Source organism: Coregonus clupeaformis, chromosome 31 (assembly GCF_020615455.1).
Source record: "Coregonus clupeaformis isolate EN_2021a chromosome 31, ASM2061545v1, whole genome shotgun sequence".
NCBI classification, from domain to species: Eukaryota; Metazoa; Chordata; class Actinopteri; order Salmoniformes; family Salmonidae; genus Coregonus; species Coregonus clupeaformis.
The window spans coordinates 11468901-11494191 of NC_059222.1; the positions used below are offsets into that span (position 1 = coordinate 11468901).

At 44.1% G+C, this 25291-nt stretch overlaps 1 protein-coding gene across 3 annotated transcripts in view; it reads right to left on the bottom strand.

Annotated features, from left to right (window-relative positions):
• The window catches only part of LOC121547568 (protein tweety homolog 2-like), a 128023-nt gene that overhangs the window by 100660 nt on the left and 2072 nt on the right, over window positions 1-25291 (bottom strand). The window lies entirely within an intron of this gene.

Below are 25291 nucleotides of genomic sequence, written 5' to 3' on the forward strand. Positions count from 1 at the left end.
CGTAACGTGAAGTCCTCAGGCTAAACACAACACAAGCCTATACACGGAACAAGATTCCACAACTAATGATACCAAACAAGCTACTTAAGTATGATCCCCAATCAGAGACAACGAGCGACAGCTGCCTCTGATTGGGAATCACACCCGGCCAAACATAGAAGTAGAACAACTAGAACTAAACATAGAATATACAACATAGATTTCCACACCCTGACTTAACATACAAGAGTCCCATAAGTCAGGGCGTGACAGGTATTGTTTCTCTTTATTCAACCTGCCCGCCACCCTCCTCTCTTTATTCAACCCGCCCGCCACTCACCCGCCATTCAGCCACGCAATATTTAATGACCCTAAACCCGTCCACTGCGGGTTATGAGTCAACCCGTGCATCACTAACCTACACACACTGCCTTGAGAACTTGCTCTGGGAGTTCGGATACAGCTGAGGCAGGAAAGATGAAGGAATTACAAGGCAGGTGAGAGGCAACCCCCCCTCTCTAAATGCCAATGGAGCAGTCCGCCCCAGTGTCTTCCTCTATTCTCCCAGTCTCTAGCTGTTCCACTCTGACACCTGGAGGGTGTTTCCAGAAGAGTGCACTCGGCTGGGCCTGCCCATCAGGGCTCTACAGTGCGACCATTTTACACACATATGCGCCTAAATATTTTGCTGTGCGACCTGGAATTGTACTTTAGGAGCACCAGTGTGCCTAGAAAAATTAAGGATTCTAAGGATTTATTAACGCAAATATTTTTCATTGTGCTCCTACATTTCTTTGTGTGCGCCTACATTGTTCAACTTAGGCGCACATGTGCACTTGTAAAAAAGGTCAGCCCATGTACAGCTGGGACACCATTAAGTCCCTGCAGAGCAGAGCCGGGCAGAGGAGAGGAGGGCAGGGAAGAGGAAAGCGGAGTTAGAGAAGTGGAAAGTGGAGTGGCCCATGGGTTATGGATGAGACAGGAAGAGGGGGATGGGAAATGGCTTCTGTCTCCTCCGCTACAATACTGCATCACTGCTACAACTCAACGCTAAAGGCCTCAGAGAATCTGTCATGCTAGCCTGCACTGTGTTATTCAAGACTTACTACGACAAACAGGCCATCTCTGTGGGTAAACGAGGTGGTGTGTGTGTGTGTGTGTCTGTGTCTGTGTGTGTGTGTGTGCGTGTGTGTGCGTGTGTGTGTGTGGTTGTGTGGGTGCATGCGCACATGCGTGTGTGAGGAGAATAACTTCAGTATTGTCACCAACCTTAGGCTACCCATTGGGCACAGACATCAATTCAACGTCTATTCCGCCTTGGTTCAATGTAATTTCATTAAAATTATGTGGAAACAACATTGATTCAACCAGTGTGTGCCCAGTGGATATATTCTTGGTTAGTTAATTTGGCTATCCCAGCAGAGCCAGGTAGGTAGCTCATCTCCACCAGGGCAACATTAAGGAGAAAACTAACCAGACCGATTGTCAGTCTGCACAGTACGGGGCCGTTTGTTCGCTGTTCGTTGGCTTGCCGTCGGCATGGTGTGTTATTATAAGGACCACCCGGCGTTGGCGACTGCCGCCATCATTTTCTCCCGTTTCTACATGTAGAATCAGTTTGCACTCGGGTTGCAATTACGTCCGGGACTTTATTCAGACGTGCTAAGTACTCTCGCCCGGCAGACGCTCGACAATCCTACCGATCTGTCCGTACCTTTACGCTGTGTGCAATCAAGGTTGGAGTATTTACCCATTCCCTTAACCCTCCTCCCAGTCCCTGAACCCCAACCCTCACCCCAAGGGCCTTGGAGAGGTCAGTGTGTGATACTCCCACCACACAACAAAGAAGAGACCCATCCCCCATCCATCCCCAGACCCCCACACAGCCACCCCTGTCCCACCCGGTTACTATAGCAGGCCTCCATTGTTTTCTGCTGGAGGGGAATCCACTGGCCTGCTGTATGAATTCACTTGTCCTGTCATCCTAGTTCACAAAACATTGGTGGTGCCGTGCTTGGCAAACAAACACTCTCTCACACACACTTTATAAAGCCTGGCCTTGGTAACAAAAGAACAACAGTGTTTGTGATTTTTGTTGTAAAACACACAAACATTAAGAAAATGACAAATACCATACACACAAGGGGGACTGTAAAAGGATCACATTGCTGGTTGCATTCAATTTGCTTTGATCAAAGGCCTCTTTATGGATATCAGACAAGAAGAATAAACCTTGATGCTTACATTACATAATACAGTATAGTGACTTGCCTTGTAAGATCAGTAATAGGGGTGGACAGAAGGACACACAGCCCATATGAACACAAGAACACAGCATTTGCATTCCCAGCTCCAGAGATGGCAATAAGGAGACATGCTAATCAACAGAACCCTATCTGGATGGAGACAGATTGAGGTTAATGACCTTCTGCTGGGCCAGAGGGGGCCTGCTTGCCTATGGCACTGTTTGTGTTTGTTTGTGTGTGTGTGTGTGTGTGTGTGTGTGACCACCGGACATCACAGATTACGTATGAGGCATAGGATGATGATGACTACATGGAATAGACATCTCAGCTAGTCAACACTGGAGCTAAGTAGTGTAAAGTGAACTGTGAACTATGACAATTAGGTTACACACTGCTGTTTGGGGGAGGGAGAGAGAGAGAGAGAGAGAGAGAGAGAGAGAGAGAGAGAGAGAGAGAGAGAGAGAGAGAGAGAGAGAGAGAGAGAGAGAGAGAGAGAGAGAGAGAGAGAGAGAGAGAGAGAGAGAGAGAGAGAGAGAGAGAGAGAGAGAGAGAGAGAGAGAGAGAGAGAGAGAGAGAGTAAATGAGGGAAATGGGGGAGGAGATGAGGAGAGGAGGGAGATAAAACGAGAGAGAGAGAAAGAAAGAGAGAGAGAGAGGAGGAGAGGAGAGAAAACGAGCCGTATGAAAAGATCGATATGCTTGCGGACAAAGCTATAAAATACCAATAAAATGAGAAGGGTCTTGGTTTTCCTTTACACCCGGACTAACAGTGTTTGTTCATTTGTAACCTGATTACACATATGGCAAGTAGACTTGTGGGAAGTTATTTTCCTGATATAAAAATGTATTTAATTTAACAATCCTATAATCCATCTGCGGGCCCTTACAGTTATCCTCACCACAGTTTGAAACCTCAGGGAGAGACAGAGCCAACAGAAACAAGGAAAATTAACAATTTAAACTCATACCCAGAGGCAGAATCCACTTTATCGACAGTGAAACAAACAAACAGACAGACAAGCCAACAAGAGCAACTTGAGAGAATACAATGGTCATACTTCAGACAAACCATGCTTAGGCCTAAACCGCCATTCTTCTTTTTCCCAGGAGGATAGACAGGTCAAATGTAGTTCCACAACAGTAGTCATAGTTCTAACCCCTGACCATTGTCCCATTTCCCATCCCAATCACATGAGCCAGAGAAAATCTCAGCAATTGAGTGAAAATGTTTCAAATGACTTAATCACATCAACTCAAAGGACATAGGCTAAGCTCAGTGCAGACTTTAATAAACATAAAGGCATCACATGAAAGGACTTAGAAATCAGATATCATCTCTACCATTGGAGGGGAAGGAAGGAGAAACATCCCACATGCTTTTTCCTCATAACTCCAGCCACAAGAATACTCATGTCCCATATCATAGTATGTCTACTGTTGAATTAACACCATGTTGTTTATTTCAATGGCTCACACACAGTGGTTCTTCCATCTATACAAGATGGGGGGGAGAGGCAGAGATGAGAGTATCACTGATAAACAGATGAGAGAGTGAAGGAGGGAGGACTGAGGGATGAAGACAACAGGAAGGAGGAGGTCTGGAGGAAGGGATTGTTTGGAGGCACTGAAGCGGAACATTGTTCCCAAGGAGACTCTGTAGGCAAAGCCATTGAGGCAGAATGATCAGTGTGTGTGTGTGTGTATGGGTGTGTGTATGAGTGTGTAGTAGTAGGTGTGTAAGTGCATAATTGAATGTCTGTTCATTCGGCCTATATCACTCCATGCAGTCACGGCACACTTATAGAACGTGTGAGCGGGCTCTTAAAGTGCTTTTTATAGAAACACGTGTCTGTGGCATACAATTGAGATGGAACGGCTAGACGTGGTCGGCAGACATCTTTTGTCCCGATGCAATCGATTCTTCTTTCAGCCTGACTATCTGGGAGTCTTCACCAAGCCTAGGGGTCAAATGAAACCAAGTTCTCTACAATTAGACTATATGGAAGTGGTTTTAGACAATAGTCAGCCTGGTTAAACCAGATTAGAGGCTGCGTTCATTCCAGGGATTTTTCTGCCATTGAAATCCTTGGGCAGGCCTCCTAAATCCAAACAGTGTAAAAAAAACTTCTACAACTAAAACCAGATATAAAGCATGTAGGAAAGACAATGGACCTATTGTATGTATTTTTTTTAAAAGAGAACCAGCAGTATAAAAGCTAGACAGTAGCTAGGTTTCCATCCAATTGGCAACAGATTGTCATGCGAATACTCTAGAATCCGCATAAAGAAAATACAGTGAAACTTCAATTAAACACAGAGTCTCAAATATCTACAGTGAGGGAAAAAAGTATTTGATCCCCTGCTGATTTTGTATGTTTGCCCACTGACAAAGAAATGATCAGTCTATAATTTTAATGGTAGGTTTATTTGAACAGTGAGAGACAGAATAACAACAAAAAAATCCAGAAACACCAATGTCAAAAATGTTTTAAATTGATTTGCATTTTAATGAGGGGAATAAGTATTTGACCCCCTCTCAATCAGAAAGATTTCTTGCTCCCAGGTGTCTTTTATACAGGTAACGAGCTGAGATTAGGGGCACACTCTTAAAGGGAGTGCTCCTAATCTCAGCTTGTTACCTGTATAAAAGACACCTGTCCACAGAAGCAATCAATCAATCAGATTCCAAACTCTCCACCATGGCCAAGACCAAAGAGCTCTCCATGGATGTCAGGGACAAGATTGTAGACCTACACAAGGCTGGAATGGGCTACAAGACCATCGCCAAGCAGCTTGGTGAGAAGGTGACAACAGTTGGTGCGATTATTCGCAAATGGAAGAAACACAAAATAACTGTCAATCTCCCTCGGCCTGGGGCTCCATGCAAGTTCTCACCTCATGGAGTAGCAATGATCATGAGAACGGTGAGGAATCAGCCCAGAACTACACGGGAGGATCTTGTCAATGATCTCAAGGCAGCTGGGACCATAGTCAACAAGAAAACAATTGGTAACACACTACGCCGTGAAGGACTGAAATCCTGCAGCGCCCGCAAGGTCCCCCTACTCAAGAAAGCACGTATACAGGCCCGTCTGAAGTTTGCCAATGAACATCTGAATGATTCAGAGGAGAACTGGGTGAAAGTGTTGTGGTCAGATGAGACCAAAATCGAGCTCTTTGGCATCAACTCAACTCGCCATGTTTGGAGGAGGAGGAATGCTGCCTATGACCCCAAGAACACCATCCCCACCATCAAACATGGAGGTGGAAACATTATGCTTTGGGGGTGTTTTTCTGCTAAGGGGACAGGACAACTTCACTGCATCAAAGGGACGATGGACGGGGCCATGTACCTTCAAATCTTGGGTGAGAACCTCCTTCCCTCAGCCAGGGCATTGAAAATGGGTTGTGGATGGGTATTCCAGCATGACAATGACCCTAAACACACGGCCAAGGCAACACAGGAGTGGCTCAAGAAGAAGCACATTAAGGTCCTGGAGTGGCCTAGCCAGTCTCCAGACCTTAATCCCATAGAGAATCTGTGGAGGGAGCTGAAGGTTCGAGTTGCCAAACGTCAGCCTCGAAACCTTAATGACTTGGAGAAGATTCTGCAAAGAGGAGTGGGACAAAATCCCTCCTGAGATGTGTGCAAACCTGGTGGCCAACTACAAGAAACGTCTGACCTCTGTGATTGCCAACAAGGGTTTTGCCACCAAGTACTAAGTCATGTTTTGCAGAGGGGTCAAATGCTTATTTCCCTCATTAAAATGCAAATCAATTCATAAAATTTTTGACATGCGTTTTTCTGGATTTGTTTGTTGATATTCTGTCTCTCACTGTTCAAATAAACCTACCATAAAAATTATAGACTGATCATGTCTTTGTCAGTGGGCAAACGTACAAAATCAGCAGGGGATCAAATACTTTTTTCCCTCACTGTACATGTACATATTACCTCAATTACCTCGCCTAACCGGTGCCCCCGCATATTGACTCGGTACCCATACCCCCTGTATATAGCCTCGCTATTGTTATTTTTACTGCTGCTCTTTAACTATTTGTTACTTTTATTTCGTATTATTTTATATTGTATTTATGTGTGATTTTTTTTGGTATTCTTTCTTAAAACTGCATTGTTGGTTAAGGTAATGACTCAAAAAATGGACCATCCGTTTTTATCGGCAGTAGAAAACTGCTAGCCGTTGGCTTCTAACAGTTGAATACTGCTAGCTAACTGGCAAGCACTAAAACAGTCAACAACTTCGAGAGTACAGACCCCAAGAAATTGTAAGAACTGCAGAAAATGCCTAGTCTAAGAGGAGAATAATGATTCTGTCAAAGGAAGTTTTGTTTTCTTAGAAATAGAAGCATACCAAGACAAAAGTAATGTGACACAGTGTGTAAATGATAACACATTAGTCCAGGAAATGAAGAAACTGATTAAAATGCAATTAACTATGCAAATCAGCAAAAGCTGTGTGCATTAAGGAAATAGACGCCTGGCTCAAATAGAAGCCTGTCTCTAATAAGCACCTCTTGTGTCCAGTGATTTAAACAAATAAACACCTGGGCTATTAATTGAAAATGTATGGTATGCCCATTTTCCCACCAGTGGTGTTTTCCACCAAATTTCCTTTTTGCTGATAAAAATCAGTACATGATGATGTAGTTCACACAAAATGTACTTTTTAGCTTAGGTTTTCATGTACCGAATAGAAATCTAAAGTACTTCATGTTTCAATCGCATTTTCAACTCTACCGATAGTTTTGTCACAAAAATGGTTGCATTAAATAGCAAATGGGTCGACTCTGGTCTTGGCACGTGCGCTGTAGCCAGCAGCTCACAGATACAGTGCAGGTAGGCTGTGCGGGTATAGTCTACATGATGAGATTATTAAAATGTTCTCTCAGCTCCATAGCAGAATTTGTAGAATTGCAGGAAATTGGCATGTAAAAAAATTTCCCTACACCGCCAAGATGGGGGTCTCTAAAATGTCCTCAAAAATCCAGCTGCGCCGACGGGCCGACCACTCCCATTGCCACGCCCACCACCTACACCCCTTTCTGATCCAGAAAAAAAACTCTGGTTTAACCAAGCTATAGGCAGCAATGGGCATAAATTACAATTATAATTACAAAATACAACTACAAAATACCCTAAAGACCAATGTATCAAAATAAAATGTATACTTTCGTAAAGTATTGTATTTAATTAAAATACATGTATTTTGTATTTTAAAATATAAAAGTACATTTGCAAGTAGCCGGCCGAACAGCAACAACATTCTCAGTAATGGTTACAGAAACTTCTTACTTGCTATGACTGTGATATGTTGTTGTTTATCTAACGTAGTTGAACGCACTGTCACTCTGGATAAGAGTGTCTGCTAAATGACCAAAATGTAAATGTATATGTACAAATGAACAACTGAAAAGCATACTGGGTATTGTCATTGGCCTTGTTTCGGGGCAGAGCTCATTAGAGTAAAGGCGGCTACACAGTTAACGTGCGTAAATCTACGCACGTGCATGTTCGTGGGTGGAGTTGTTTTTTGGGGGCAGCAGACTCTTCTTGTTGCGTTACACCCAGAGAGGATGTCCGCCTTGTGTTGTATTTATCCACTAGGAATGCTTAGGGAGCCAGAGTAGCTTACCAAGAGAGAGGGGCTGAGGCACTCTTTTTTACTCTAGCTAGCGACGACATTTGAACTTCCGGATCCGGTGTTATATGCCTGTTTACAAATACTAGCTAGATAGCTAGCTAGATGTCAGGCTAGTCTGGGGTTCTATTCATTATGATGCTACTTTTTTTTGCCACAGCAGCAAACATGGCTCTCTATGAATTGCAATTGCTAGAGTTTGAACAACAAGAGCTTGAACTGCTCTTATTACAAAAAAAAGATAAACTCAGCAAAAAAAGAAACGTCCCTTTTTCAGTACCCTGTCTTTCAAAGATAATTCGTAAAAATACAAATAACTTCACAGATCTTCATTGTAAAGGGTTTAAACACTGTTTCCCATGCTTGTTCAATGAACCATAAACAATTAATGAACATGCACCTGTGGAACAGTCGTTAAGACACTAACAGCTTACAGACGGTAGGCAATTAAGTTCACAGTTATGAAAACTTAGGACACTAAAGAGGCCTTTCTACTGACTCTGAAAAACACCAAAAGAAAGTCGCCCAGGGTCCCTGCTCATCTGCGTGAATGTGCCTTAGGCATGCTGCAAGGAGGCATGAGGACTGCAGATGTGGCCAGGGCAATAAATTGCAATGTCCGTACTGTGAGACGCCTAAGACAGCGCTACAGGTAGACAGGACGGATAGCTGATCGTCCTCGCAGTGGCAGACCACGTGTAACAACACCTGCGGGACAGGTACAGGATGGCAACAACAACTGCCCGAGTTACACCAGGAACGCACAATCCCTCCATCAGTGCTCAAACTGTCCACAATAGGCTGAGAGAGGCTGGACTGAGGGCTTGTAGGCCTGTTGTAAGGCAGGTCCTCACCAGACATCACCGGCAACAACGTCGCCTATGGGCACAAACCCACCGTCGCTGGGCCAGACAGGATTGGCAAAAGGTGCTATTCACTGACGAGTCGCGGTTTTGTCTCACCAGGAGTGATGGTCGGATTCGGGTTTATCGTCGAAGGAATGAGCATTACATCGAGGCCTGTACTCTGGAGCGGGATCGATTTGGAGGTGGAGGGTCCGTCATGGTCTGGGGCGGTGTGTCACAGCATCATCGGACTGAGCTTGTTGTCATTGCAGGCAATCTCAACGCTGTGCGTTACAGGGAAGACATCCTCCTCCCTCATGTGGTACCCAGGCTCATCCTGACATGACCCTCCAGCATGCCAATGCCACCAGCCATACTGCTTGTTCTGTGCGTGATTTCCTGCAAGACAGGAATGTCAGTGTTCTACCATGGCCAGCGAAGAGCCCAGATCTCAATCCCATTGGACCTGTTGGATCGGAGGGTGAGGGCTAGGGCCATTCCCCCCAGAAATGTCTGGGAACTTACAGGTGCCTGGAAGAGTGGGGTAACATCTCACAGCAAGAAAAGACAAATCTGGTGCAGTCCATGAGGAGGAGATGCACTGCAGTACTTAATGCAGCTGGTGGCCACACCAGATACTGACTGTTACTTTTAATTTTGACCCCTCCTTTGTTCAGGGACACATTATTCAATTTCTGTTAGTCAAATGTCTGTAGAACTTGTTCAGTTTATGTCTCAGTTGTTGAATCATGTTATGTTAATACAAATATTTACACACGTTAAGTATGCTGAAAATAAACACAGTTGACAGTGAGAGCACGTTTCTTTGTTTGCTGAGTTTACGTATATACAGTACCAGTCAAAGTTTGGACACACCTACTCATTCAAGGGTTTTTCTTAATTTTTACTATTTTCTACATTGTAGAATAATAGTGAAGACATCAAAACTATGAAATAACATTTATGGAATTATGTAGTTACCAAAAATGTTAAACAAATCAAAATATATTTACCACCACAAACCGATGCTGGCAATAAGATTGCACCAAATGAGCTGTATAAGGCCATAAGTAAACAGGAAAACGCTCATCCAGAGGCAGCGCTCCTAGTGGCCGGGGATTTTAATGCAGGGAAACTTAAATCCGTTCTACCTAATTTCTACCAGCATGTTAAATGTGCAACCAGAGGAAAAAAACTCTAGACCATCTTTACTCCACACACAGACACGTAAAAAGCTCTCCCTCGCCCTCCATTTGGCAAATCTGACCATAACTCTATCCTCCTGATTCCTGCTTATAAGCAAAAACTAAAGCACCAGTGACTCGGTTAATAAAAAAGTGGTCAAATGACGCAGATGCTAAGCTACAAGAATGTTTTGCTAGCACAGACTGGAATATGTTCCGGGATTCTTCCGATAGCATTGAGGAGTACACCACATCAGTCACTGGCATCATCAATAAATGCATCGATGACGTTGTCCCCACAGTGACCATACGTACATACGCCAACCAGAAGCCATGGATTACAGGCAACATCCGCACTGAGCTAAAGGGTAGAGCTGCCGCTTTCAAGGAGCGGGACTCTAACCCGGTATGCCCTCAGACAAACCATCAAACAGGCAAAGAGTCAATACAGGACTAAGATTTAATCGTACTACACCATCTCTGATGCTCGTCGGATGTGGCAGGGCTTGAAAACTATTTCAGACTACAAAGGGAAGCACAGCCGCAAGCTGCCCAGTGACACAAGCCTACCAGACGAGCTAAATCACTTCTATGCTCGCTTCGAGGCAAGCAACACTGAAGCATGCATGAGAGCATCAGCTGTTCCAGATGACTATGTGTTCACGCTCTCCGTAGCCGATGTGAGTAAGACTTTTCTGTTCAAATATTTTTTATTGAACACACACAAGAATGGTGTATAGGTATGAAAGACATGTGTACAGTTCTTATCTAAACATAAGAGAACAGACATGAACAACAAGACCCAGAGTTCTGGACACAAAACAAATATTACAAAACACGACATACAGAACAGGGACAGGTAGAAAGAAAAAGGGTAGATGTAACCCCCCCATTTATACCCCCCTTCAGTGTACCCTGCTCAGCCTGACATTTATCACACATAGGGGATGTATCAGGAAATATCCTATGCAGTTTAGTTTTGGAATAGTGTAATCTGTGTAATACCTTAAATTGTATGAGACGATGTCTGGAGTTAATGGAGCAGGTGTGGATATACTCCAAGCTATCCTCCCAGTCTGCCACCGAAATGTCAGTCCCTAGTTCTTCCTCCCATTTTGCCTTAATGGCATCAGTAGAGGGTGCGCTAACAGATTGAAAAGCGTCATATAGACGAGATATCAGTTTGTCTGAGGTGGGGCATATTTTTATGCATCCGTCAAACATGGAAGGTTTAGCATTCTCAAATGTTGGGAGGTGTTTTCTAACATAGTCTCTAATTTGTAGGTATCTGAAAAAGTTACTTCTGGGAAGGTTATAAGTTTCCCTCAGCGCTTCAAAGGAAGCAAAGGTCCCTCCTATATATAAATCCCCTATGGTACTTATCCCCAACTCTCCCCCATCGCTCAAAGGTGTTATCAAGGTTAGAGGGGGCAAAGGAGGGATTCCTGGCAACAGGGAGCATGAATGATATTGGTCTAAGCTCAAAGTGGGCTTTAATTTGCTTCCAGATTCGGACTGTGCTATGTATAATAGGATTGTTATGGTAAAGTGACATCTCCAGATTAACAGGTGACAAAATCACGGCACCAATAGAGAAGGGGTGACACTCCTCCCGCTCCATGCTAAGCCAGCTGGATGGCGGGGTTGCGTCATCCAGCAAAAACGTAACAGCGCGGAGGTTAGCGGCCCAATAGTAAAATATAAAATTTGGGAGAGACAATCCTCCTTCCATCTTGGATTTACATAGGTGTTTTTTACCTATCCTGTGTGTTTTATAATCCCAGATGAAAGGATTGATAATAGAGTCCAGTTGTTTATGAAATGATTTAGGTATGAATACTGGGATGTTCTGGTATAGGTAGAGCAGTTGTGGGAGGAAGACCATTTTAATGGCATTAATTCTTCCGAGCAGAGAAATTGGGAGAGTTCTCCAAAACTGTATGTTTGCCTTGAGATTTTGCATCAGAGAAGGGAAATTCTCTTTAAATAGTAAGGAGTATTGTTTGGTAACTACAATTCCAAGGTAGAACTTAACTGGAAGATGTTCTAGCCAGGAGGTGTTTTGCAACCGTATGGGCATTAATTCACTCTTGTTCCAATTTATTCTGTATCCCGAGAAGGTACCAAACAAATTAATCACCTCAAGAATAGCTGGAATACTAGCTTGGGGTTCTGTTACATAGAGGAGAATATCATCTGCGTATAGGGAAATCTTATTTAGAGTATCTTTAGTATTATAGCCGTGTATTGCTGAATGAGATCTGATCGCTTGAGCGAGAGGTTCAATAATTAGGGCGAAGAGCATAGGCGACAGCGCACAACCCTGCCTTGTCCCTCTGTGAAGGTTAAATTGGGGCGACATTGATTGGTTAGTGAGTATTCTCGCACAGGGGTTCCTATATAAAAGCTGGATCCAATTTATGAACCCATCTCCAATATTCAATTTCTGTAGGACCTTGAATAGATAGGGCCACTCAACTTGGTCAAAGGCCTTTTCGGCGTCAAGAGATATAACGGCAAGTTCCACGTTAGGTAACCTCTGAGAATACATAATGTTGAAGAGGCGCCTGAGATTGAAGAATGAGTTTCTATTAGGGATAAGCCGGTCTGGTCCGAATGGACCAATTTGCCAATTAAAGTGCTAAGCCTGTTAGCCAGAGTTTTTGCTAAAATCTTTTGGTCTGTATTAAGGAGGGATATTGGTCTGTATGACCCTACCTCTTCCGGATCTTTACCCTTCTTATGTATAACTGTAATAAACGCCTCATCCAAAGTAGATGGGAGAGCTCCATCCTCATTGGCCCGAACCAACATTTTGTGCAGGTAGGGAGATAGCATGTTGCTGAATGTTTTATAGAATTCACCAGGGTATCCATCTGGGCCCGGGGTCTTGCCACTCTTTAGAGATTTAATTGTTTCTCCAATTTCTTCAAGAGATATTTCCTTATTCAGGAAGTTAGAGTCTTCCTGGTTCAGGGCAGGAAGATTACAGTCCTCCAAAAAGTTTTGCATAATTAAGGGGTTAGGATCCGCTTTAGATGTATATAGAGTCTCATAAAACTGACGGAATCTGTCATTGATGTCTTTGGGGGAGGAGAGAAATTCCCCAGATGCAGATTTAACTTTGTGAATCATTCGGTCACTCACGTTTTTTCGAAGTTGTCTGGCGAGTAATTTGTGTGGTTTGTCACCAAACTCAAAATATTTTTGCTTGGCATAGAGAATAGATTTAGCAATTTTAGCCGAGAGGATCTGATTATATTTAAATTTTAAAGACATAATTTGTTTATGTTTCTCCATAGATGGATGTCTAGCATTCTCCCCATCCAGTAAGTGAATTTGTCCCTCCAGTTCTACCAATTGTTTTCTGTTTTGCCTACTCCTGGCAGTCTGAAAGGAGATGATACAGCCTCTCAAATAAGCCTTCAGCGTTTCCCACAATAATGCTGGGGAAGTCTCTGTGTTGTCGTTGGTATCAAAGAAAAATGTAATTTGGTCTTTAAGATGTTCACAGAATGTTGGTTCTGTGAGGAGCTGAGGATTCAACCTCCAGACCCTCTCGTTTGGTACGATGTCACCCAATCTCAGGGGAGAAGGTGAGTGGACTGTGGTCAGAGATTATAATATCATGATATCTCACATTACAGGTATAGGGGAGTAGTTTAGCATCAACCAAAAAAGTAGTCAATTCGAGTATATACATTGTGAACATGAGAGTAAAAGGAGTATTCCCTACCCGTAGGATTAGAGATCCTCCATATATCAAATAAGTTAGAATTTTTATGTAGGTATTCAAGAATTCGCTTGAATGGGAGGTAGGGGTTCGCCGGGTAGAGGATCTATCCAAATATTGGTCTAGTACACAGTTAAGGTCCCCTCCAATGACCAGATTAGTATGGGAGATATCTGGAATCAGGGCAAGGACTCTTTTGAAAAAGAGGGGTTATCAATGTTTGGCCCATAGATATTTAGTAGAGTTACAGAAGTAGAATGGATCTCTCCTATTACGATCACATAACGACCCTCTTTATCCACAATAGTGGTTTTATGTAGAAAGGGAATTCCTTTCCGTACCAGAATCGCTGTGCCTCTCGTTTTGGCAGAGAAGTTAGAGTGATACACTTGTCCCACCCACTTACATTTAAGTCTGTTATGAGATTTGTTTTTCAGATGGGTTTCTTGCAAAAATATAATATCAGACGAAAGTGCTTTCAAGTGGGCTAGGACCCTGCCTCTCTTAATTGGTTCGTTTAAACCCTTGGCATTCCAGGAAGTGAATGTAAGTCCCGCCCTCCTCTCATTTGTAGTTCCTATGGTGGCCTGCATAACATGTAACTCACTAAAAAGGTAAGAAAGCGCACCAAACCATCACGATCAGCATATGTAGCACCTACACCCGAGCAGTATCCAACCCACCCCTCCCCCCCCCGCAAGCACCTTTACTCTCCACCCTGTTCCCCTACTTTCCCCAACCTTTACCCCACCCATCAACCCACATTTAACAGGCATACACACATAGGACAGGAAAAAAATATGAAAATAAAAATAACAAACACATTGTCTGGCCGATGCCAAAAAAGCACGGCGCGACCTCGAACAAGAGGTAAAACACAAATAAAATCCCAACTATGCGCTCACCTCTCACTATCCTAGAACTTCTACTAACATATGAACTGAGGAGGCTCCCGCACTTAAAGTGTTCAATTAGCATCTAATAAACCTAAACAGAATAAGTCGCAACTTAAACATATTGCGCACTTAAGGTTCATCTTGGGTCAATACCTGAGATAAGCAAGATGTATCATCACAAGATTCTATTGCTAAGCAATACCGGTCTAAACATAAACCATCAGTAACCGACATAGACAGCAGTACAGTTACATATTGTGGGTTAGGAGAAGGGAACAAGGATTTTGATAAATTGAACGTACCCCCCAATCAAAAAAATAACAAAGTAAATAAAAATGTAAAAAAATTAAAAATACATATGTGCACACATACACATCCACACACACACATACATACATACATACATACATACATACATACATACATACCTACATACATACACACACACACGTATATATATACGCACACACACACACATATACACACGTATACACGCACACATACATACACACACCCAAAAAAAATATACATATAAAATAAATATTCTTAAATATATACAGATACATACACACGCATACACACATACATCCATACACACACATCTACATACACAAACATGCATACCCCAGAATAATAATCTATACAAATTTAAAATATACACATACATAATACTAAAATGCTAAGAGAAAATAATAATAAAGTACAAATAATTATTATTATATGTACGCACAGGAATAATGTAAGAATTGAAAAATAAATAACGAAACAAAACAAAAATGGGGGAATATAAGTATATCCATCCGAAAGTGTCAATGATCCGACCTGGAAGGCCTCCCAAACAGGCATCGCTCTAAACCCAGTCGGAATGAAAGTGAAATTAACGTTAAGTGAGAGCTCTGACCACCCTCCATTGGTCAGCTCATCGTATTACATGCTCGGTAGCCCTTGCTGAGACCGTTGAATACGGTTTCACCCGTTATGGTATGGTATGGATTCGAGTCCGTAAGCAGACCTTAACACACAATGACAAGGCACTCTAACCTGTACGGGGGATTGGAGTATATTCCCGGACAAACTTCTCTGCGTCCAGAACCGAGGAGAGCCAGATCTTATCCCCGGAAGGCGGGGTAATTCTTAGTCTTGCAGGGAAGAGCAAGGCTGGGCGAAGATGGAGTTTGTAGAGTTTGGTCATGACATCTCTGTAGCCAGCGCGGTGCTTTGCCACATCGGGCGCATAGTCCTCATAGACACGAAAGGGGTGCCCTTTATGTAACAGGTTGCCCCTCATTCGAGCCTCGCGCAGGATAAGATCCTTGGTCTTGAAACTGTGACAACAGATGATTACTGGGCGAGGACGCTGGCCCGGTCCAGGCACTGGGACAAGGGGCGCGATGTGCACGGTCCAGCAGGGGATCCGACGCCAAAACATCCGGTCCCATTGCATCCTTCAGTAGCTTGGCGAAGAAGTCGGTGGGGCGAGAGCCCGCCTCCACCCCTTCTGCCAGACCCACCACGCGAAGGTTATGACGCCTGGATCTGCCCTCCAGGTCGACCACTTTCACAGAAAGCCTCTGCACATTATCCTGCAATGACGTGCATAGCTTCTCTAACTCGTCGATCCTACCAGCGTTGAATTCAGAAGCTTTCTCAAGGTCCACAATACTCTGGCCCTGCGCGGCGACCGTTCGAATGGTGCTCTCGATTTTAGTGTCCAGTTCAGCAATAGTAGCCTTAAGATCCTCCGCTATAGCAACACGTAGTTCTCCCAAAGCCTGGGTAAGTTCTGTAAGTGTCACGTTGTTACCTGTGCCTTCCGCCATGTTTGTCTCGTTGTTTGGTGGGGAGTAGGCCTCTGATGTGGATTTATTGTCCTTTGGTCGCTTATTACTAGGCATTTTCACATAGAAAGTTACAATATAGTATTAGAAAGAAAAGTTTGTTGTAACAAGTGCAATAAAGTAAGTTAGGTTAGATTATTTCGCAAAAAAGTTGCGGGAGCCTCTCACACACAGCCGTTCACTCCAACATGCTAGCTCCGCCCCCGTGAGTAAGACTTTTAAGCAGGTCAACATTTACAATGCCGCAGGGCCAGACGGATTACCAGGACGTGTACTCCGAGCATGCGCTGACCAACTGGCAAGTGTCTTCACTGACATTTTCAATATGTCCCTGACTGAGTCTGGAATACCAACATGTTTCAAGCAGACCACCATAGTCCCTGTGCCCAAGACCACTAAGATAACCTGCCTAAATGACTACCGACCCGTAGCACTCACGTCTGTAGCCATGAAGTGCTTTGAAAGGCTGGTCATGGCTCACATACACACCATTATCACAGAAACCCTAGACCCACTCCAATTTGCATACCGCCCCAACAGATCCACAGATGATGCAATCTCTACTGCACTCCACACTGCCCTTTCCCACCTGGACAAGAGGAACACCTACGTGAGAATGCTATTCATTGACTACAGCTCAGCGTTCAACACCATAGTGCCCTCAAAGCTCATCACTAAGCTAAGGACCCTGGGACTAAACACCTCCCTCTGCAACTGGATCCTGGACTTCCTGACGGGCCGCCCCCAGGTGGTAAGGGTAGGTAACAACACACCTGCCACGCTGATCCTCAACACGGGGGCCCCTCAGGGGTGCGTGCTCAGTCCCCTCCTGTACTCCCTGTTCACCCATGACTGCATGGCCAGGCACGACTCCAACACCATCATTAAGTTTGCCGACGACACAACAGTGGTAGGCCTGATCACAGACAACGATGAGACAGCCTATAGAGAGGAGGTCAGAGACCTGGCCGTGTGGTGCTAGGATAACAACCTCTCCCACAACGTGATCAAGACAAAGCAGATGATTGTGGACTACAGGGGAAAAAAAGAGGACTGAGCACGCCCCCATTCTCATCGACGGGGCTGTAGTGCAACAGGTTGAGAGCTTCAAGTTCCTTGGTGTCCACATCACCAACAAACTATCATGGTCCAAACACACCAAGACAGTCGTGAAGAGGGTACGACAAAGCCTATTGAAAAGATTTGGCATGGGTCCTCAGATCCTCACAAAGTTCTACAGCTGCACCATCGAGAGCATCCTGACTGGTTGCATCACCGCCTGGTATGGCAACTGCTCGGCCTCCTACCGCAAGGCACTACAGAGGGTAGTGCGTACGGCCCAGTACATCACTGGGGCCAAGCTTCCTGCCATCCAGGACCTCTATACCAGGCGGTGTCAGAGGAAGGCCCACACCAGAGGCAGCCCCACACCTCCTCTCCTTCACCCTTTTCAGATTGCGAACATACCGGTCCTAAATCTTTCTCCATGTTTCTTTGATATCAGTATTGGTGTTCAAATTTCGTGATTTCCGTGATATCTCCCTTCAGCTGTTTTCTTTTGCATGCTTGTCCGAATACAACCGCATCGAAGGGTTTGTAAAAGTTCTCGTATGTCTCACCAGTTTGCACAGACACTCCTCGAAACTGGACATAGACATAATTGCACGTAGAAAATCTCGAAATAAAAGCACAAAAAAGGAAGCTTGCAAGCAGTAGAAGCGAAGTAGCAGAACTTTTTCTTCTTCTTCGATGGGGTTTAACAGCGGTTGGCATCCAATGTTAATGGTGCATTACCGCAACCAGCTGGATGGGGTATTGAATAAGAAACTAAAAAAAACATTGCGGGAAACAGGGACAACGACATCATACAAAATAAAACACGTCAACTAAGAAAACCCATCCCACTTCTTCAATCACAGTCCACTCCAAAATACATCCCTACACAGGGTCCTGTGATTGTGGTACATTCACCGACAGGATTTCTTGCACGGCCTCGGCTGTGAAATCATGAAAACCCCAAAAACGTTCAGCAGCATTCATCATGATTCCAGTTTTCTTTGAGTTATTCTCCGCTTGTGCTGTACAGTTTATGACCATTGCAATAAATAATACAAAGTCCACTTTTTTAACATGTAGCATTTCACTATCACTCAGTTGATGAGAAACCTTCACTGGTCGTGGTGGCTCTACTACCATTGTTTCTTCCCCGCCACTCGTTCCTTCCAATCTTCTCACCGCCTCCAGATAGGAGACACGCTGGACACTCCTTACCCTTGTCACCTCATTCTCCTTCACCCTAACAGGGCACTCCAGGAATTCAGGCGGATGTTCACCTCCACAGTTGCAGCATTTCACTTCATCTGGCATACGATACTCTTTCCTTCTGCACACACTTGACACTTGACAAAGGCGCTTACAGGGTATCTCATGAATCCTAACTTTATATGAGAAAGGAGAGACTCTTCATCAAAGAACAGTAGCATGGGTGAAGTGAGTTTCATTTCTCTATTCACCATACAGATCAGTTGACGTGCACCAACCACTCCATCGATGTCTTCAGTAATATCCTGTGCCTTTATTTCTTGATAGGTGCCCGGCTACGAAAATCCATACAGGAAACATTCCACTCCGATATCTTTTTGAGTCTTAAAACATGCTTCTTCCGCTCTGCAGTCACACAAAAAATCAAAATAAGACCACTTCTTGTGACTCTCACCGACTCAACAATTTCCTCCAACACATTCCAGATTTTCCTCGAGACGTTAAACGGATTTCCCAAGTAGCATTGATCCAAAACCAAAACCCTCACAGCTTTACTTCTCTTGTTTCCCTTTTTATTCACCACGGTAACCCACTCATTCTCACTTTCTGTACTATTAGCTTCACCCGACTCACTAGCAGTAAAAAAATATATATATCAGTTTCCGCCATCCAATCGTGTTTCTTGTCCTAGCGAAGTAGCAGAACGTCCATCTCTTACGTGTTTATACCACAAGGGATGCCAGAAAATATGTGATGTAGACACAGGAGCGGAACTTTCATTGCAAAACTCACTCAATACTGCCCCTCAGTCTTCGCAAGGAGTGATATGTCGGGTCTCAATTTCCAGGTAGAAAAAAACTGTGTAGAATGACGGAGCATCTTACAAGGAGCCGCCCCTTTCGTAACGGAAAACGACATTGCAACACTGCGCTACGCTCTGTTGGCCCTGTTGCGTATTCTGTGTAGACCCCTTAATACCAAGCATGCTTTGCAATTGTTCATTTTTACATATATATTAATATTTAGTTAATTTAGCAGTAGCTCTTATCACACCATAGTGCCATCAGTCTTTTGATACCAATGTAGGGTGAAAGGGGGCCACAAAATTGTGACCCGCTATAAATAAATTATATAGAAAAGTATTTTGTATTTTGAAAATACAAATTACAGCTTTCGAAAGTATTTTGTTACAAAATACATTGGGGTGTAGTTCAGTCCAATGTAATACAACATACTCAGAAGAAATTAAAATACGTATTTCAAATACATGTAACAGAGATGCTGCCCATCTCTGGCTATAGGATACTACAGTGCATTCGGAAAGTATTCAGACCCCTTGACTTTTTCCACATTTTTTACGTTATAGCCTTATTCTAAAATGGATGAAATTGTTTTTTCCCCTCATCAATCTACACACAATACCCCATACTGACAAAGCAAAAACAGGTTTTAAGAAATGTTTGCAAATATATACAAAATAAAAAACGGAAATATCACATTTACATAAGTATTCAGACCCTTTACTCAGTAATTTGTTGAAGCACCTTTGGCAGCGATTACAGCCTTGAGTTTTCTTGGGTATAACGCTACAAGCTTGGCACACCTGTATTTGGGGCGTTTCTCCCATTCTTCTCTGCAGATCCTCTCAAGCTCTGTCAGCTTGGATGGGGAGCATCGCTGCACAGCTATTTTCAGGTCTCTCCAGAGATGTTCGATCGGGTTCAAGTCCGGGCTCTGGCTGGGCCACTGAAGGACATTCAGAGACTTGTCCCACAGCCACTCCTGCGTTGTGCTTAGGGTCGTTGTTCTGTTGGAAAGTGAACCTTCGCCCCAGTCTGAGGTCCTGAGTGCTCTGGAGCAGGTTTTCAAGGCTGATCAGTGGAAACAGGATGCACCTGAGCTCAATTTCGAGTCTCATAGCAAAGGGTCTGAATACTTATGTAAATAAGGTATTTCTGTTTTTTATTTGCAAACATTTCTAAAAACCAGTTTTTGCTTTGTCATTATGGGGTATTGTGTGTAGATTGATGAGGATTTTTATTTATTTAATCAATTTTAGAATAAGGCTGTAACGTATCAAAATATGGAAAAAGGGAAGGAGTCTGAATACTTTCCGAATGCACTGTATGTTCTACAGTGGGCCATAGACAGAGAGCAGGCCTGTGTGGCAGGAGGAGCTAATCTGAGGGATTTTTCAGTGAACTGAGTGGAGTTGAAAGGCCAGTGAGTGTCTAACCCTCTCCTAGTCATCCCTGGGTTATTAACAGGGTTGGATAAGGTCTTAACATGTTAAAACCAACATGTGACTAATGTTGCCATTTGAACATGGGATGTTGTTGCATAATGACCACATGTACAGTCTGTAGTAGTACTATTGTGGGCAATGCCCTGTGCCATCTGCGCACCTCTCTATCCGGCTGTGCATAAAACAACCACGTTGTGGGAGTCCAATCGAGCCAAATGATAACTTGAGATGGGAACGCACAATTTGAATGTTCACTGACAATCGTGAGTCAGTCCTCAAGTTAGTATTTGGACCATATTGAGTAGGGCTGGGAATTGCCAGAGACCTCACGATACGATATTATGACGATACTTAGGTGTCGATACAATATGTATTGCGTATATCACGATTCTATATGTATTGAGATTCGATATGTTATTTTATTGCGATTTGATGTTCCAAACATATTGCTCACCATATGTCTGCTCCAGAGGGACAAGAGAAAACTAGTTTTGATCAGTCATGGAAATAAATGTGCAGAAAATTAATTGGCTCCCCTATTTCAAAAGAACATGGAAAACAAGTTATGAAGGAAAAATACTGGCGTTTTGGTGCAGATACAGCAAACTAGTGCAAAAATAATATTGCAATATTGTCAAAACTATATATAAAAAATAATATCCCGATATGTAACTGTATAATTTTTTCCCCCATCACTAATATTGAGTCAGTGGGACAAATCTTTGGATAGTCTAATCTACATACCCTTGTGTTGACCACCTGACAGGATATGACATCAAAGTCAGCTAGCAGGAAGGAAGTACCCCAGTGTGGCCAGCCCTGCAGGGTCCTGGTGTGTGTGTCCTGTACCACAGCTGCCCAACCCTGGCCTGTGTTATCACAGTCTCCCAAGACGGTCTCAACATTACAGGACCTAAGGAACCTCTCCATGGACTGATAGGTTACGACCCAAATGTCACCCCATAGGGCTCTGGTCAAAATGTGTGCATTATATAGGGAATAGGATGTCATTTGGGATGCAACCATATACATACAGCTGTAGGCTTGTACAGCTGACTCAACATTTTGCCTACGAGATGAAGCCTAAGTGTTTCCATACAGTACATTAGCAACCATTTAGCGCCAATGGAATTATTTATTTCCGAGTTAGGCCTATTACCTGTTGTTTTGGACCATTTGCCAAAAGACTAAGAAATTCAACAAATAAATGATATAATGGTAGTAACAACTTGCTTGTCTTGCCTCAGTTGTGGGCCTCTAGTGAGGACTCTGATCCAGTTGGATTGCCTAATACAAACAGAAACCACACCACTTCCCTGTTCCCTCCCATGAACAGCTTTGGGTCACAGAGCAGGGAAGGAAGTGGATGAATCATATGGACAGGGACCCTTTGACCTATCCACTCCTCTCTGTTATGAGACATTTCTTCCTCTCTGACGAACACACACACACACGCACACACACCCATGCACGCACACGCACACACGCACGCACACACACACACGTGCCCACACACACACTGAGGCAGGCAATGCGATATGAGGAGAAATAGGGCGCTGACCTATTTTTGTGAGAACTCTTTTTTGGGTTGTGTCCTCCTTCCTTGTTCTGGTGAGTGAGATGAGGAGCAGAACAAATCTTACTGCAGGAAACGCAATGCCTGCTGAGGCCAAAATGACTAACACATGACTAAAGACATAGACAAATGAATTGTAGCTATCTAAAATTCATTACCTTCTGCACAGACAAATCCAACAAAAGTCCAAAGACTCATACCAAACAGAAGACATGATGCTAAAACAATATAACAATCTTTTTGTCCAATGAGCATTAGGCTAAATTACCATCGAGGAACATTCTGCAGTTCATTCATTTCTCAGGTCAGGTGATTCACATGATGGGAGCCCCATTTGCAGACAACATCAGCAGTGTTCTGTCCAATGGAGGGTGAGAATCTACAGGCCAGGCATACTTGAGAATCAGCCATCCTTTCCATAATACACACACACGCACACACGCACACACACATACTAAACCCAACAGAAAGAAAGCGGCCCTCACTAAGACCGTGACCCTTACATTCCACTTCATTCTTCTGTGGGCCGCAGCCAACCAGCCAACCGGAGGAATTCACAAACATTGGCTCTGCTCAAACTGGCCAATTACAGCTCATTCTGACATGGAGTCTGAGCCATGCATGGGGAGCCACTCAATAACCTCCCTCCACACAGACTGACTGTGTGGAGAGATCGATGCCAGCAATATCTGCTCAAACTGAGTATAGAGACTAGAGAGAGAATTGGATACGGTCTTGTTTCCTAATTTGAATTCTTTATCGTCTAACACTAAGCTTTCTTTGTTGAATAGGCTAATAGTTTGTTCTGTCACAATAGCACTGTCTGTAGAAAGGAATCATATCCTCAACCAACCAGCAGTGCTACTGTATTCAATACAGTACAGTGAGGCCTGTACATGAACACATTTAGACACATTATTGACTTACTTCGGCTCTTGGTGCCAGATAGAGTAGAGCATAACCGGATCCACAATTCATTGGTGGGCGATTAGGCTGATTGGAGTCAATTTTCTTTCGATATGGTCACTGACCCGCCATAAAGGGATAATAAAGAGGGCCTAGTGATCTCCAGTGTCAGTCAGTTCCACTGATTATCACCAGTAATAGCATGGTCAATGCAGCTGTAGTGATCAATTATCACCATGAGAGCCATAACTTGTGGAGTGTTATGGTCTGACTACTGTGTCAATTTATTGCCTTCAAATTGCAGCATTAGTGCAAGAAGCCTACTACAGGGATAGATTGAGATAGGAGTGTGACCTGCTAGCGTACTGTCTGTGTGTCTGTACGTGTGTGTGTGTGTGTTTGTGTGCGCTTGCATGTGGAAGGCTAGTGTAGTGTAGCGCTCTAACGTTCCACCGCTGGCTATGGGCTATCAGGCTGCATGGTGGTGGTTGATGGTTGTACCAGCAGGGTTCAGCAGGGTTCAGTGGTCTCACTGACAGTGCGAGGGTGGGAGTCGGAGGGCATGGGTTGGTGGGGCTATCTGGTAGGAATAGGGATAAATGTACTCTACATCTCATTCCAAAATCATGGGCATTAATATGGAGTTGGTCCCCCCTTTGCTGCTATAACAACCTCCACTCTTCTGGAAAGGCTTTCCACTAGATGTTGGAACATTGCTGCAGGGATTTGATTTCATTCAGCCAAAAGAGCATTAGTGAGGTTGGGCATTGATGTTGGGCAATTACGCCTGGCACGCAGTCAGCATTCCAATTCATCCCAAAGGTGTTCGATGGGGTTGAGGTCAGGGCTCTGTGCAGGCCAGTCAAGTTCTTCCACACCGATCTCGACAAACCATTTCTGTATGGACCTCGCTTTGTGCACGGGGGCATTGTCATGCTGAAACAGGAAAGGGCCTTCCCCAAACTGTTGCCACAAAGTTGGAAGCACAGAATTGTAATTGTATGCTGTAGCGTTAAGATTTCCCTTCACTGGAACTAAGGGGCCAAGCCCGAACCATGAAAAACAGCCCCAGACCATTATTCCTCCTCTACCAAACTTTACAGTTGGCACTATGCATTGGGGCAGGTAGTGTTCTGCTGGCATCCGCCAAACCCAGATTTGTCTGTCGGACTGCCAGATGGTGAAGGGTGATTCATCACTCCAGAGAACGCGTTTCTACTGCTCCAGAGTCCAATGGCGGCAAGCTTTACACCACTCCAGCCGACGCTTGGCATTGCAGATGATGATCTTAGGCTTGTGTACGGCTGCTTGGCCATGGAAATCCATTTCATGAAGCTCCCGACGAACAGTTATTGTGCTGACGTTGCTTCTAGAGGCAGTTTGGAACTCGGTAGGGAGTGTTGCAACACAGGACAGACGATGTTTACGCGGCACACGCTTCTGCACTCAGCGGTCCCGATCCGTAAGCTTGTGTGGCCTCCCACTTCGTGACTGAGCTGTTGTTGCTCCTAGACGTTTCCACTTCACAATAACAGCATTTACAGTTGACTGGGCCAGCTCTAGCAGGGCAGCAATTTGTTGGAAAGGTGGCATCCTATGACGGTGCCACCTGTAGCTCAGTTGGTAGAGCATGGCGCTTGCAATGCCAGGGTTGTGGGTTCGATTCCCACGGGGGGCCAGTATGAAAAATGTATGCACTCACTAACTGTAAGTCGCTCTGGATAAGAGCGTCTGCTAAATGACAAAAACAAAAATCGGGGGAGAAGGGCCTTGGTCAGGAACATATGGGACCAAAATGGTTGCACTTTAGAGCCCTGGGCACAACCAATCAATGAGAGGGTCAGAAAAAGCTGTACCTCAGGAGGCCAAAATAGTGCATGCCTCCAGTTTTCACTAACAGTTCTCAACATTTTCTCAATAT